The sequence below is a fragment of the Panthera pardus genome, unplaced genomic scaffold (assembly GCF_024362965.1).
Source record: "Panthera pardus isolate Hobbes unplaced genomic scaffold, ASM2436296v1 HiC_scaffold_11, whole genome shotgun sequence".
NCBI lineage: Eukaryota > Metazoa > Chordata > Mammalia > Carnivora > Felidae > Panthera > Panthera pardus.
Genome location: NW_026526666.1, coordinates 46,782,031 through 46,797,676, shown reverse-complemented (window position 1 = coordinate 46,797,676; position 15,646 = coordinate 46,782,031).

The following is a 15,646-nucleotide window of genomic DNA, read 5'->3' as shown; positions in this document are numbered from 1 at the left end:
ATGCCTTTAGGTGAGTAACATCCCTCTTTCTATTATCTCTACTTCCAATTTATACTGTGGGAGCCATATATACCTTTACAATAGTGGAACAAATTATCCCATTGTTTTGTTAATCGATGAACAAACATTTCGGAACCCACTATGCTATGTTCTGAGTCTAAATTTGTTTCTCACACAGTTAGAAAATGTATTTGTGTGTGTATGTGTAATAGTATTATGATAGGTATAGGATACAGGGCTTTAGAACTGAGTCCAAACCTAAACACTTTGCCAGGCCAAAAATTTGGCCTACCATCAAACAAATGATAACAAAATATTTATTCAATATACAATCTGCACTGAGACTGAGTGTTACACAGGATCAGTTTGGGAAGGACTGCCTTGGGCAACATTTGTTCCCTGTATTGCCCTGACCAATTCAGTTCTGACCCCAAATTTGCATTTCCCAACAAAACAGCAAAAAATATATGATTAAACAGATCCACCATTCTTATAAGCCACTTTAAGAATTTTTGCTACTTATAGTAAGTGCACAGTAGCATACTGTTCATAACCTCTCACCCACCACCCCTACCCAAAGCAGCTTTAAAAAAAAAAATTCTTGGACACATACAAATTAACTGGTGTATTCTGATTGGTAGGTGGCGCCCATCCAAATGATCACCTTTTCTTTTTATGGCCTTGCAATTTCCTAAGAGCTCGATCTTCTGAATCCAGCCTATAGACAGGAAAGAAAGAGTAGGAGTGGTGGAGGCATATCCACTTTTAATCAAATCCCTTTGTCTAAGAAGTGACATATCACTCTACTCCTATCCCAATGCTCTGAATGAGTCACAGTGCCTTACATAGATCCAGATGGGGCTGCGGAATGCAGAAACTAGGTAGACATCCCCTTTTCAGCAACAAGTCTGCACTCTGAAAAAGGACAGCATTAAATTTTGTCTCTGCCAAAGGATGCAAAGTTGTCATGGAATGATTAAGCATTAACCAAGTGAAGAACAGAGCGGAGGGCATGCCAGGAAGAGGGAACAGCATGTTCAAAGATTGTGAAAGCATAATAATGTAATATTACTATAAATGTGGAGATCAGAAGATGCCTAATGCCCACTGTGATTCAATCAGGAAATAGTGAACAGTATACATATGGTTGACATTTTGTCCTAGAAGCAGAGAATATTGAGTCTAACAAAATGTAGTCCCTGATATCAAGGCATTTCTGATTCTTGCATGAGAGGCAGACACTTGGTCAATCACTATTTTTCCTAATGTCCCTTCTACTTTTGATTTCTAATACATTGTGAGTTACTAGTCAATGTTAATTTCAACATTTTGAATTCTGAGAAAATTCTGAGTTGGCTATTATTTAATTGATTCATTGATCTAAAATTCATTTTTATACAGTGCTTGCAAAATGCTGAATTCTCTTATTGCGGCAAGACTAAGGTGGTAAACAAGATAGGTAGTATCCCATCTCCCATGGAGTTCCCATACTTGCAGAAGCTTTATGAGTTAGGGATTATTTCTAAATTGACTGACAGCTGGTTTGAGTTTGAAATAGGCATATTGATAGTATAAACAGAAATGGCATCTTATTATATGAGGCCCTTCACATGTAGCTTTTCATTATTATTTTACAGGCTTCTAGGAGATGATTTTTCAATGAACAGTATTATGAAAAACACTACAGAAAGTCAGGATTCACATATAAGGTTATTTTAAAGATATATTGTTTTGCTTTGTATTCTGGAATCTAAAATAAATATTAAAAATGAGATTAGATGAATTTTTAAAATTATTCTTAGGAGCAAGAATTTGATGACTAAATTAGACATCGGCTAGAAATCTCATTGAGAGAATTAACTTGATACATTGATTAGATCTAAATCTTCATATATGTATAATCCAATGTCACTTTAAAGCCAACTTTTCAGTCAACACCTGATTTCTTTTTATTGATTCCAGTAGCTGAAATCTGAATTAGAATTCATCTTTCCATTTAAATGCAGATCCAGACTTTCTACTTGAGATGGGGGTGGTGAGTGATTTCTTTTGGCTGAAATACTAATGTATAGGGGAGTTTCATTTACATAAATATTCTTTCCCAGCACAGGTCTTTTCTTGTGATATCTAGAATATTTATTGCAATAATTTTATAACCTCCTTGTATTTATTTCATCTTTTTATGTTATAATTTCATGTGCTAAATAATGGAGATCCATACAAATTGAACTTTCACTAGGCATTGGAAAAGTATGTGGGAATTTTAAAATGGAAGTGGTGAATTAAGCAACTGACCAAATCAAAACTGTAATAGAGGCTACTGAGAAGCTAAGCTCATTAATATACTGACAGGGCTATAATATGGATAGCCATTTTATGCATTTTCTTTCATTTCCTTTTTTAAAAAAATTCTTTAAAAATTGTATCCTAGTAAGAGTGCTTTAAAATATACAGCCTTGAGTTATGTATGCCAACTCATCTAATGTATACCTGAAAAGCTGCTACACTTATCACCAATGTGGAGATTTATAACACAGAGGAAATCAAAGAGTGGCGATAAATCATTGTAAAAGAGTCCTATTAGCATCTTACTAAATGATTTCTTATTGTATTGAATAATAGCTGAAGACATAGTTCTATTTTAGTGAAAACATATGACAATTTTTGCCAGTTCAAATGCTATGAGAATCTAAGTTCAAATATGTGTGTGTATGTATATATATACATATATATGTATATATATGTATATATATACACATATATATATGTATATATATGTATATACATACACACACATAAATATGTGTGTATATTATGTGTGTGTGTATATATATATGTATATATATAATGTCTTTTCTAGGATAATATTTACATGTGGGCAAAATTTAAAGTAAGAAAACATTATTTATTCAGATATTTAACAGAAAATTTTGCAAAGTTATTTTCATAATGCATCTCCTCCCTCAGAAGAGATTCCATCTGGAAGAATATTATTTATGGCAAATAGTACAATTTGTTATTACCAAGCCTCGAACGTTTTCATGCATTCATTAAACAAAATAAAAAAAAAATGTGAGCACATCTCATGTGCTAGGTGCTGGAGATTTAGAGGTTAAGCAGCTGGTCTATGAAGCAGGTAGCATACAACCAAAGTAAAAAACAAATCTTCAGTACATTATAGTTTATAAGATTTAACTTGAAACATGTAAGGCTGAAACACCATAACCTTGGCTTCCCTGACTCCATCCTCATCTGTTTTTTTGTGATTTTGTCTGGAAGTTCCTTCTAAGTCTCCTTAGGGACTCTGGTGCTTTTGGGGGTTTTCCATTTCGTTTTGAACTGTGTGTTTTTGTCACCCTATACTGTCCTTGAGGGATATTATCCAGGTGCACACCTTCATTCATCATCTCTGTCAGGGATTATCAAACATCATGTATGTAAGAATAACCTTATGATAAAGTTAGACTTGGCAGGTCTGGTTGGGACCTAGGAATTTTAGCATAAACCCATGGTGATTTTAATGCAGGTCATCTAAAACCACACTGTGAGGAATGCTGATCTACGAACTAACAATACCTCACTGACATATAACCAACCACCCATTGGAACTCTGCTCTCAGTTGTTGCAAATGTACCTCTTTGCCTACAAACCTCTCCACGTGGCAATGCCACTGCCCTCAGCATATATTTTATACTGTCTTTCCTGGCTTAGAGAATTGAATCTTAATACTCCTATATGATAAGTTAGAAATATAGGTGTCATCACTAACTCCTCCCTCTACCTATTCCCCTCTTATGATCCGTTCCAAAATCCTACTAATAACTTTTAAGTGGATCCTGAGTTGTTCTGCTCTCTCCCTACTGCCTCTTCTGCTCCTACGTCACTGTCACCTACCTCTCTTATTTACACAATCATCATTTCTCATTAATATTGTGTATATTGACTCCCAAATTTTCTCAGTCCTCCCTCATTAAACTTATACTACTCACTGTAAACCAGGTAATATTTCTACAAAACAAATCAGGGGAAAAATGTGGATAAATGAAAATGTCCATACTATAGTTACTAGTCCATGCTTGATAGAGCCCCGTTTAACTGTCCAATGTCCTCTCTCGCCCCTCTCCTTGCACTTATACTGAACTTAATGAAGTCCTTCAATGCACTCTTCTATTTTTACCCTTGTACTTTTTGCATGTGTTGTTCCCTCTACGTATAATTCTCATTACTCACTTGGATAACTCCTTCTCCACCTAGATGACAAAACCTCAGTGAGGGCTTTCTTATCTAGGAAGTTTAGCTTGTATCCATTTTCCACATGTGCCAAGAGTGCCTCATTTAACCTGTTGGGTCTGTCTCCCAGACAATATTTGGGATATAGTTCTACTAAAAAAAAATTATTCATTGTTTATCTTTGATTAAAATTGAATGGGCAAACTTGTGTTATGTCTAGTAACTCTGACATGTACCCACATAATTTATCATATCACATTTGGATTTCTTTACTATTTGCTTATATCCTTTAACAAACTGTAAATTCTTCATGGCATGAACCATGTCTCTATTTCTCTACATTATGTCACTATACTTTTTGGGAAGTGCCTGGCAGTTAAAAACTATTTGAGAAAAAGAATGAAATAATGTACCCACTATTCAAACCTCACTACGTCTGTTTTTCACTGCACTGTATTGCTTCTACATCGTAACAGCAGAAAGTTTGCATTGAAAATTTGAATACTCATTAAGTGTAAAAAAATACTTTTTAATTCTTGACAGAGGCCAGGATTTCATTCCATAACAATGATTTCAATCAGTCAAGAATGATTATACTTTGGGTATAATCTACCCCTTTGCAACAAATGTAATTGAGAGAAGCATTCTATATACCCAAAGCTCCACTGTTTTCTCAACGACACACAGAAGAGTGTTAAATAATGATGTGAACTGTCATTTTTGGAGTTTTCTTATTTCAATGAGAAAGAAGATTTTTTTTATGAGAAAGCATCAGAAACTGAGTGATTTTTTCCCATTTGTACTCAACAAAAGAAAAAAGTCCATGATTCTCAATTTTCGGATTTTCAAAACCTCAACAAAAAAATGTTCTTTGAAAAGACAGTCATTTAAACAGTTTTCTGAGACTAGATCAAGACTTTTCTATGTACTGTGACTGAAAACAGTGATCGAGATATTCTGAGTAAGTTCCAAAAATAGAAAATACCAGTATCAATTTTAGGTCCATTAAAACAAAGTTTTTCCTAATTGATTCTAGTAGCAATTGATCTCCAAATGTCACAAGATGCCATGGGGCTCCTAGAATTGATGATGGATAGCAATTTTAGCAAAATTAAGCATAGATACCACAAAGCAGAAACAGCATCTGTTACATGAATAAGGAGTTATTGGTGTATGAAAATAGCTGAAAAACAATATTTTGGGACTAGATAGGAAAATGTGCATTTTCCCCCTCTAATGGTATTCAAAAGTGAAGGAATAAGTAAACAAGAAATTGCAGATAATGGCAACTAGTATTTATTCATTGAACTAATACTTATTGAGACCTGAGTGTATGCCTAATATTAATATTCTCTGCTTTGAGTAGGATATAGATAAGTAACAAAGAACAGAGTGACTAACATTTGACATAGCAGCATCACTTATTCTGCTGGTGTCTTGTAATTCCTAGATTTGAGGGCACTGTGAATACTGATGGGCATGGAGTTTCTTTTTGTTTTTGGTGCCTTTATAAATAAAGCAAATTAGTTTTTCTCCATCCAAGAATTTGTGAAAAAAGTCTTCATTCAAACCATAGTCCTCATGCTATTACATACACAGCAACCTCACCTCCACTGTCTCTTAAATATTCCCTTCATCTGGCTCCTTCTTGCCATTTCTACTACTCTCCTTCCTGTGAAGACTGTCTTTTGCTTTATTTTTTGTTCTAACTTCCTAGCTTCTATATTTCCAGTAAATGAGAGAAATAATTTGTCCTCCTTGTTCACAGTTGCAACTTCCAAATCATTTCACCCCCTTGAATAAGAATCGAGACATAAAAATCAAAATGATAATGGCAGCAAAATTCTTATTCTTTTGAAACTCATGCCATTCGCTTCAGTTACACACTATACCTCCTCTTTTCCCTCTTATCCTGACCTCTTATTCATTCTTGTCATGAACTGGAGAATTTAATTTATAAATGATAGTCTTTCTCTGTACCTTTTACTCCTGTCTCCATTCTTATCACTTCACTATTTAGCTGAGTGAAATATCCAAGTTCTATACCCTTGATTCCTTTACTCCTTTACCTCCAATGTTTCAGCCACTCACTTCCTTTGATGCAAGCTCTGATCAGACCTTATCATTAGCAGGAACTGCCACTTCTAAGTTCTCTGCTTCAAAATTTCCATCTCTAACTACATTTTTCTAATCTTTGAGCTCACCTGGTTAATTACCTGTAACAGTATAATTCTTTGGTTACCCTGACCTTGTCAATCCCTTAATCATATCGGTCTCTCATTTTCTACCAGCCCCTTCTCTCTTGACTTCCTATATCCCAGTCATTATAATTAGCCCATTGCAAATACCATGAACTCACTTGCATCGTTCTGTCTCACTCATTAGCAATTTCCTAGTCCTGAATGATTCATGTATCAGAAAAACTACACTATTTTAGAAAAAAATCACATGATTATTTTAAGCTGATTGGTATCACTTTAAATTTAGCAAAATCTTTGTGAAATGGACTAGCATTCTTCCATGTTTTTATTCAATACATATGTATCCTCCTATGTACAGAAGCTGTTCTAGGTGTAAGAATTATGAGTGAAAAATTCAAAGCAGATCTTGCTTTCATATGGTTTATATTCCATTGGAGTCTAGAAAGGAAGGCAGGAAAAACTGAGTAAAGAATTAAGCATTCCAGAAATAGAAGATAGTACTAAAATAGAAGATAGCTGTCTATTCACTGAAAAAGTATATATGTTGAGCACCTACTATCTGTCAGGCATAACATTTTAAAAATAATAAAATAGTCCAAAACCAGCAGAAGAAGGAAAATAATAAAGATTAGAACAGAAATAAATGATATGGAAATTAAAACGAAAGTAGAACAGATCAATGGACCTAGGAGGTAGTTCTTTAAAAGAATTAATGAATTAAATTAACAAATTAAAACAAACCCCTAGCCAGACTTATCAAAAGAAAAGACAAAGGACCAAAATAAATCAAATCACAACTGAAAGAGAAAAGATCATGACCAACATTATAGAAATACCATTACGAGGGTGTATTATGAGAAATTATATGCCAAAAAATTGGGCAATCTGAAAGAAATAGATAATTTCCTAGGAACATATAAACTACCAAAACTGAAACAGAAAGAAATTGAAAATTTGAACAGACCCATAACCAGTAAAGATATTGAATCCTTAGTCAAAAATCTCCCAACAAACAAGACTCCAGGGATAGATTGCTTCCCAGTGGAATTCTACCAAATATTTAAAGAAGAATTAATACCTATTCTTCTCAAACTGTTCAAAGAAATAGAAATGGAAGGAAAACTTCCAATTTTTTCTACAATGCCAGCATTATCTTGATTTCAAAACAGGGCAAAGATGCCACTAAAAAGGAGAATTACAGACCAATATCCCTAATAAACATCCCAGCAAAGATACTAGCAAATCAAATCCAACAGTATGTTAAAAGAATTATTCACCACAATCAAGTGGGATTTATTCCTGGACTGCAAGTGGCATTCAATATCCACAGATCAATCGACGTGATACACCACATTAATAAAAGAAAGAATAAGAACATATGATTCTCTCAGTAGATCCAGAAAAAGCATTTGACAAAATACAACATTGTTTCTTGATAAAAACCCTCAAGAAATTAAGGGTAGAAGTAACGTACCTCAATATCATAAAGGCCAAATACAAAAGACCCACACCTAATATCATCCTCAATGGGCAAAAACTGGGAAATTTTCCCTAAGGTCAGGAACATGACAGGGATGTCCTCTCTCACCACTGTTGTTCGAAATAGTACTGGAAATTCTAGCTTCAGCAATCACACAACAAAAAGTAATGAAAGGCATCCATATCAACAAGAAAGAAGTCAAACTCAGTCTCTGCAGATGATAGGATACTCTATGTGGAAAACCCAAAAGACTCCACCAAAAAAACACTAGAACTGATACATGAATTCAGCAAAGTCGCAGGATATAAAATCGATGTACAAAAATCATTTCCATTTCTATGCACCAATAATGAAGAAGCAGAAAGAGAAATCAAAGAATCAATCCCATTTACAATTACAACAAAAACCATAAAATACCTAGGAATAAACCTTACCAAAGAGGTTAAAGATCCATACTCTGAAAATTATACACTTATGAAAGAAATTGAAGAAGACACAAAGAAAATGGCAAAACATTCCACACTCATGGATCAGAAAAGCAAATATTGTTAAAATGTCGATACTACCCAAAGCAACCTACACATTTCAATGTAATCCCTATCAAATAACACCAGCATTTTTCATGGAGCTAGAACAATTCTAAAATTTGTATGGAATCAGAAAAAAAACCCAAATAGCCAAAGTAATGTTGAAAAAGAAAAGCAGGGGCACCTGGGTGGCTCAGTCAGTTGAGCATCTGACTTTGGCTTAGGTCATGATCTCACTATTCGTAGATTAATGACCTGCATCAGGTTCTGTGCTGACGATTCTGTGTATCCCTCTCTCTCTGCCCCTCCCCTACTCACGATCTTTCTCTCTCTCTCAAATAAATAAAACATCAAAAAAGAAAAAGAGGGGCACCTGGGTGGCTCAGTCCATTGAGTGTCCAACTTCAGCTCAGGTCATGATCTCACGGTTCATGAGTTCAAGCCCCATGTCAGGTTCTGTGCTGACAGCCTGGAGCCTGGAGCCTGCTTTGGATTCTGTGTGTCCCTCTCTCTGCACCCCCCCCATTTATGCTCTCTCTCTCTCTCTCTATCTCTCTCTCAAAAATAAACATTAAAAAAAAGAAAGAAAGAAAAAAAAAAAGAAAAAGAAAACCAAAGTGGGAGACATCACAATTCCAGAATTCAAGTTGTATTACAAAGCTGTAATCATCAAGACAGTATGGTACTGGCATAAAACAGACACACACATCAATGGAACAGAATACAGGACCCAGAAATTGACCCACAACTATATGGTCAATTCATCTTTGACAAAACAGGAAAGAATATCCAATGAAAAAAAGACAGTCTCTTCAACAAATGGCGTTGGGAAAACTGGACAATGACATGCAGAGAAATGAACCTGGACCACTTTCTTACACCATACACAAAAGTAATTTTAAAATGGATGAAAGACCTAAACATGAGACAGGAAACCATAAAATCTTAGAGGAGAACACAGGCAGCAACCACTTTGACCTTGGCCGTAGCAACTTCTTACCAGACATGTCTCTGAAGACAAGGGAAACAAAAGCAAACATGAACTATTGGGACTTCATCAAGATAAAAACCTTCTGCATAGCGAAGGACACAATCAACAAAACTAAAAGTCAACCTACAGAATGGGAGAAGATATTTGCCAAATACATAAAAAAGAGCTTGAATCAAAAATCTATAAAGAACTTATCAAACTCAACACCCCCAAAATAAATAATCCAGTTAATGGGCAGAATACATGAATAGACGTTTTTCCAAAGAAGACATCCAGATGGCAGAGACACATGAAAAGGTGCTCAACATCACTCATCATCAGGGAAATACAAATCAAAACCACAATGGGATACCATCTCACACCTGTCAGAATGGGTAAAATTAACTCAGGAAATAACAGACGTTGTAGAGCATGTGAAGAAAGGGGAACATCCTACACTGTAGGTGGGAATTCAAACTGGTACAGCCACTCTGGAAAACAGTGTGGAGTTTCCTCAGAAAGTTAAAGATAAACTACTCTACAACAGAGCAATTGCACTACTAGATATTTATCCAAAGGATAAAAAAAATACTGATTTGCAGGGGCACATGCACTCCAATGTTTATAGCTGCATTACCAACAATAGTCAAATTATGGAAAGAGCCCAAATGTCCATCAACTGATGAATGGATAAAGAAGATGTGGTGTGTGTGTGTGTGTATATATATATATATATATATATGTGTGTGTGTGTGTGTGTGTGTGCGCGCGCGCATGGATGGAGCTAGAATGCATCATGTTAAGCAAAATAAGTCAGTCAGAGAAAGATAAATACCATCTGATTTCACTCATATGAGAAATTTAAGAAACAAAACAGATGATCTTCGGGAAGGGAAGGAAAAATAAGATAAAAACAGAGAGGGAGGCAAACCATAAGAGACTCTTAACTCTAGATAATAAACTGAGTGTTACTGGAGGGGAGGTAGGGCAGAACATGCTAAATGGTTGATGGGCATTGGGAGGGCACTTGTGATAAGCACTGGGTGTTATATGTAAATGATGAATCACTAAATTCTACTCCTAAAACCAATACTATATTGTATGTTAACTGACCTGAATTTAAATAAGACCTTTGAAGAAAAAAAAAAAAAGAAAAAAAGGAACAACAACAAAAATAAAATAATAAAACAGGGTAATGATATAGAAAGCTTGGGATAGAGGAAAACTTTATAAACACTGTATAATGCCTCCCTGATGGGGATACATTTTTGCTGAGACCTTAATTATGGAGGCTGGCAGAAGAGTATTTCATGAAGGAAAGATCGGTCTTCCAAAGTGCTGAATTAGACAAAAAACATGTTCTGTTCAAGGACAGAAAGAAAATACAGAAGATAAAAGGAAAATCAGTGTTGGCTGGAGCTTTGTGGCCCTGTGATATTAGCTCAGGTTGGAGAGGTGGGAAGGGACTATTATAAGATACACTCATCCATGGTACATTTTCCCCTTTGGTAGGAAGCTATGAAGTCAGGAGGAAATATTGACTTTCCTTCCTCAAACACCCTCTCCTCTAATTTTAAGCTAATTCCTTCACTTTATACATCATTGAGAAAGTAGAAACCATCAATACGACATATCTCCCCTATCTTTCCACCTATAAGCCTACTATATTTCTTTTTCTTCTCACCTGTTGTAATGGATGTTGTGTTCCATCTTGTGGTATTGGCCTAACCCTCCTACCCTTTTCTTCACAGTCTTCCATTCTTCAATTATAACCTCTATTTCCAATGTCATTAATATCTCCATCTCCATCATTCCGATTCAACATTAAACCATATGATAATGTCTCCCAATTCAAAAGAGAAATCCTTCCTTAACCCTCTCCCCCATCTCTTTCTAAGTAATCCTCTCTACTTAAGCTCCCACCCCACCATAACTTAATATATCCCCCTCAAAATTATCAACAGTCTCCATGTTTCAATTTTAAAGACTTGTCATCATTTTAATTTTACTTAACCTCCCAGCAGCATTCCACAGAAGGAAACACTACATAGTAAAGTAGCAAATAAACAAGTGTCTCTCTTTTAGTGCTCACAAATGCACCCTTCCCATCTCTGCCTCTATTCCTATTCCTATCTCTCTCTCTCTCTCTCTCTAGTCTCTGTCTCTATCTCCATCTCCACCTATACAATAACTAAGAGCTCTGAGATTTTCTTCCTAGTCTTAGTCTCTGGGTGGTCAAGTAAGTCTCTGTACTGAAAAGTATAGTATTGAATTAACTTATATTTTAATCAAGAACATTTTTGGCATCCCACTCTACAATACAATAAATGTGTGTAAATGTGTATACATTTTTCTTCTAAGCTTTAAGAAAAAAAAATATGTGATGATATAGAGACTGCTATGCATCAGAGACTGATATGATTATAATGTGTGTATCCTTATGATCTTCATCTCTCAGTGTTATATACTGAAATGTCTCTTCCACAATTTCTGAATATGAATTCCCCTACTCATCTCCCTTTTGCTGATTAGAAGGGGTCTTCTGTGGCATTCAAATTAGAATTGGGTTTTACAAAGCACTGCAACTCTAGAAGCTGAAAAAAGAAACATGGAAAATAATTGACAAATATTTTAAAGAAAGAACTTCTTATGTTCATGACATTTTAAAGGACTGAATATTTTTAGAATATCTAAAATGCAAAGTAGATAATTTCTTTCAACATTTTGTTTTAAATTAAATAAATTTTCAAAGAAATCTCAGTATGTTTGTTTTTTACTGCCTCTTTCTCCATCAACTAATGTTATTTTTGTAGCCCAAAGCAGGCTTTTAAAAAGTGTAGTGTAGTAATTGCTTTATTCTGACAGGAAGTTCCATATGCTGAAGATGTGAACATAATTCTTTGATTGGCCTATTCAGATGTAAACATGCCTAGTGGGTAAATGAGTTCAGATTATTAATCATTTTCTGAATAGTTATGTATTTTTGAAATTGTTAATGAGATTATACAGTTTTCCTCCTCATACCTGTCAGAGATAACTGGCCAACACGAGGACATGTCTGAGAAGTTTGGTAGTGCTGTAAGATAAAGTGGCTTTCTGTTTTCTCTGCTGGCAACTCTGGGGCAGCAGGGTTCTTTGTCAAGTTTCTGTACTGTTTTAGCTCCTCCAGGCCATTGACAGTTATGTGGTTTTCAGTTTTCTTGGCTTTGCATGATAGACTGCTCAGATCCTGAGGCATCAGAATCAAGCTAGTGTTTACATCTAAATGGCTTCCTTCATTTAACTCCAACTTTGATTTTCAATATATTAAATTTGTGTGTTGTTCAAAGGAATAAAATGATCTCAGGCATTTATTTAATTGGCTTTGTTTGTATAATTATTAAATTAAGATTGTCACTGACTAGTACTTCATCTGGAATGATAATTTCAAAGCTGTCATTTTACAATTTCAAAAGTGTAGCAGAATTCTGAAGTCAATTTTAGTGAATAAAGCTTTTTTCTTACTGTGTGCTACAGTGAAACTGAACCAAATAATTTAATTTTGAAGCCAAGTCGAATGGAATTCACAAAATATATAAATGGTAGAACACTTTTAAGAGATTGAAATTAAATTTAAAAAATAGATTTTAAAGAATTGATATCTTCTCAAATACACTGTAACACAAGTCAATGGCTAATACAGTGTTGTTAATTTAAGGTGCTTCAAACTTTCTTCACTGCATGTGTAAGAATCATCTGAATTGAGCATTTTGTTTGTTTGTTTATAAGTAAATGATAATTCTAAGCCAGGAGAAAGAGGCTTCTTCTCAGTATTAGGTTTTAGATTCCAAATAGTTTCTCATATATTTTAATTTATTAAGTAAATATTTTACTTAAAGACAATGCAACGATAAATTGGATCATGGATTCTAAAAATTTTACAAAAGTTAAATTCCTATAGTTCAGTGTATATTGGGATATCTCTATACATAATACATTGATCACAAAAAGGAAATGGATTCTTTGTAAAGATATTACAGCATGGTCATGTGTAAATGCCTGTTTAAAGGGAAACTGTTTCAGATGAAAGAGAATGGGATGTAGATAGATTCACCTTCCATTATCATATGATAGGAACAGAGGAATGACCTTCAATGTCTTCCCAGACCTGAGATAAAATGGCATTTTCTGGACATGTAGGGAAAAAAAAATGAAAGAAAACAAAACCCAAAACATGACTTGCATTTATTCTGTCAATTCATCCTCTGTAACCTGTCAGAAATAGTCAATTCGAGATTATCAAGAACTCATTTTAATCTTGGTTTCAATTTCTTTCCCCAGAAGCGTTTTGGCAGAAAAAACAAAAGTAGCTAAGTTTCCTGCTCTGACTTGCAATTTGCATTCCTCTCTCCTTACACTGAGATTAAGGACAAAATCTGGAAGACCTCGAAATTACTTTCACCCTTTTCACCTTATCATGTTTCCAACCCCCTCTGGATGTGAAAAAGAGAAACAGAATCACTGATTCCATCCTGGGCATTGATAATGTCCATGGTTAAATTTACTTTGATAATGTCAGTTTTCTATTTCAAAGGCAGCCCCTCATTCGGTGCCTTGTGATTAAACTTATAAAAACTAGCAGATGCCTCTTATATATCTGATTTTGCATTAAAGATCAGATTTCTGATTTTTGCTTCAGAAATTTATACAACATGCCATTTGGAAAAGGCCAATATTTTGGTTCACTTGTCAATGATAATCAGTGTTTAATGAAGCAAAGTGTAGCTGTGTTGATATTTTTATTGTGGTACTTGATCATTCTTTCACTGGCAGACCCACAGATGGCCTTTTTTAATCCAGAAAATATTTGGCTAAATACATTCTATTTTTGATCTATTTGTTGTTCACATGTTCTTTGGGAACCTCTGCTGCCTTTGCTTTTTCACTGTGGAAGATTTTAGGATAAAATATTTACATTTACTTCCTAGCTTTCTTGAAAGCCTTACCCAATTTGCATCCCAACCCACCTTTCCAAACTTCATTTTACCACTCCGTTCAGTATTTCCTCTACTTTAGCTAAACTGAACTGATTTTCCTTCTCTATGAAAACCTGTCATCGTTTCTCCATTCATGGGCTTCCCTTCATTGGAATTTTCCTCACACCCACCAATCCACACTAGCCCTCATCTCAGGCTATGTGGCTTTCTATTAAAGCACGCCAAGTCAAGTCCTCAATGCTATTAAGTAATAATGCACTGACTTGTTTTGGAGATTTTTTTTCTTTTTTGAACTCTGGAAGCAATGCCTTTTCTTTTAGGATAATTTTCTCTTTATAAAGTGTAGACCTTTGTTACCTTTTTCCTTTGAGAGTACTTATTCAAGTACTATTACTACAACTATTCTGAAATTCAATCACTGTCTTCCTTTTACTGACCCCTACTTTCTCCAATCTTTTCAGCTCTCCTTTTTCTTCATTAGCTTGGACTTCATGTCAATCAGTATTATTCAGGCCCCCTAAAGTTTTTGTCTTTTTTTTTTTTAATGTTTATTTATTTTTGAGAGAGAGAAAGAGAGACAAAGCACGAGCAGGGAAGGGGTAGAGAGAGAGGGAGACACAGAATCAGAAGCAGGCTCCAGGCTCTGAGCTGTCAGCACAGAGCCCGACTCAGGGCATGAACACACAAGCCTTCGAGCAGTGAGATGGTAACCTGAGCTCAAGTCAGCCGGATAAGGGACAGAGAGAGAGAGAGAGAGAGAGAATCCCAAGCAGTCTCTCACTGTCAGCACAGAGCCTAACCAGGGCCTCGAACTTGAGCTGAAATCAAATTTGGATGCTTAACTGCCTGAGCCACCTAGGTACCCCTTTTATCTTTACTTTAAACCCAACCTTGCATGAATCCTCCTTACTGTGACTCATCTTCTACTTTATAAAAAATATATACCTATATAGAAACAACCCGAGGAAGTCTCTCTGATTGTCCCTGCACATCCATACATCCCATTCTAGTAGAGGTATTCTGAATGCTCCTATCTGAAGAAATGTCCCCTGTGTCTACAGATTGCACCCACTCTTGTTTTAATAGACACTTTATCCTACTCTGACCAGCCTATCTTTTCTCTCTCGTATATTAAATTCCTGCTCATTGTCCCAGAGATCCTACACATAGTCAATTTTCTCTAATGAGTTAAACAAACAAAGAAACAAAAACAAACACAATCTATAACAAAAAATCCAAACCCCAGTTACTCAGGCTAATC